Source organism: Aplysia californica, unplaced genomic scaffold, assembly GCF_000002075.1.
Source record: "Aplysia californica isolate F4 #8 unplaced genomic scaffold, AplCal3.0 scaffold00146, whole genome shotgun sequence".
NCBI lineage: Eukaryota > Metazoa > Mollusca > Gastropoda > Aplysiida > Aplysiidae > Aplysia > Aplysia californica.
This window is the reverse complement of record NW_004797416.1, coordinates 549,070-550,673: the sequence shown is the minus strand read 5'-3', so window position 1 is coordinate 550,673 and position 1,604 is coordinate 549,070.

Genomic DNA, 1,604 nt, shown 5'->3' with positions numbered 1-1,604 from the left:
TCTCTCTCTCTCTCTCTCTCTCTCTCTCTCTCTCTCTCTCTCTCTCTCACACACACACACACACACACACACACACACACACACACACACTCACACGCATACACTCACAGAAACACACGCACTCACACACATGCGCCCACATACAAAAAAGCACACACACATAAACACACACACACACAAACACACAATTATGTGGAAAAATGGAAGAGCAAAGTGTGAAGTAAGGAACGAAATAGCACTATTATATCTAATTAGAAATAAGTGCATGAATGTGGCCAGACAAAAGGGGAACATAATGAGCACTATGCAGTCTACAGAAACTTAAAGCGTCTCGTGAGCATCTGAAAAATGGGAGCACATTCCTTTAACTCTTTAAGACCGTAGTGGACATCTACGTCCGATCAACAGCTGCGGACCAAGGCAATCTGGCGGCACATTTTGAACCAAACTTGTGAAATCGTATAGGTGTAAAGCCCCTATCAACACTATTAGTTTTTTTTCAGAGGCGGAATATCCCTGTTTAAAGCCCATATTCGAAAGGACCTAGCCAAATGAGCAATTCATGTAAAGTGTCTTTACCAAAGACACGACGTCGGACCGAGTTGAGGCTCGAACCCCCGAACCCGCAATCTCATGATTACGGGTCTGGTAGCCTTACCACTAGGCTACCAACGCCACCCATTTTGAATCGTCATACATACATCCGAAACACGAATTTGCATATTTTAAAGTACATAATATACAAATTATGATGTATGCAAATTTTTATTCAAATCATAGGCAAAATAAAGGGAGGTTATAGGGAAGTTTTGTGCGGTGCTGAAAACAAAGGGTTTTTTTTTAAATTTAGAGCGGGGGGTTGTTCAACTGTTTTATAGATGATGTTGGAAAATATTGAACTACACCTTGCACAGTTGCTAACTTGTAATAATGGGTGGTTGGCGGGTGCTCTGGTGTGATTTGTTCCTTCTTTCCCGTCAAACATCTATCGTACTTATCTCTCCTCCTTCTTTTTTTTTTGGTGTATTTTTTACTCTTTTGCAACACCTCTGATCTCCGGCCTTTGTATGACCCATTTGTGGTGCAAGTGCCATAAAAAGCTTACAAAAACTACACCTTACATTGCTTTTAATAAAACGCAAAGATATTATGGGTGTATAAAATAGTTTTCTTGAACGTACATTACAATTGCTGCAGTCTTGTCTGCACAAACGAAGAAGGAAAAGTCTCAGCAATAAAGGGGTTAATAAGATATAAAGGGGTTCATAAGATCTAGTCTACATGCTGTCTTCGACTTAGGACGAGAAGGTACCTTGAGTCACATGTTAATAGCTTTCGGAAGTCTCCTCTTGATCTCTGAACGCAGCAGCTCTGTCCGATACCTTGTGAGGTTAAGTGTATGTGTGTGTGTATGTGTGGGGAGGGGGGGTGAATGTGTGTGTGTGTATGTGTGTGTATGAGTTTTTCTCTGTGTCGTTTTGTATTTGTAGGTGGGTATGTGTGTGTCTTTGTGTACGGGCGTGTTCAATGACAAATGTGTTATATCAGTTACAACTGATAGAGCAACGAATTAGTGCGTGTATGTGTGTGTGTGTGTGTGTGTG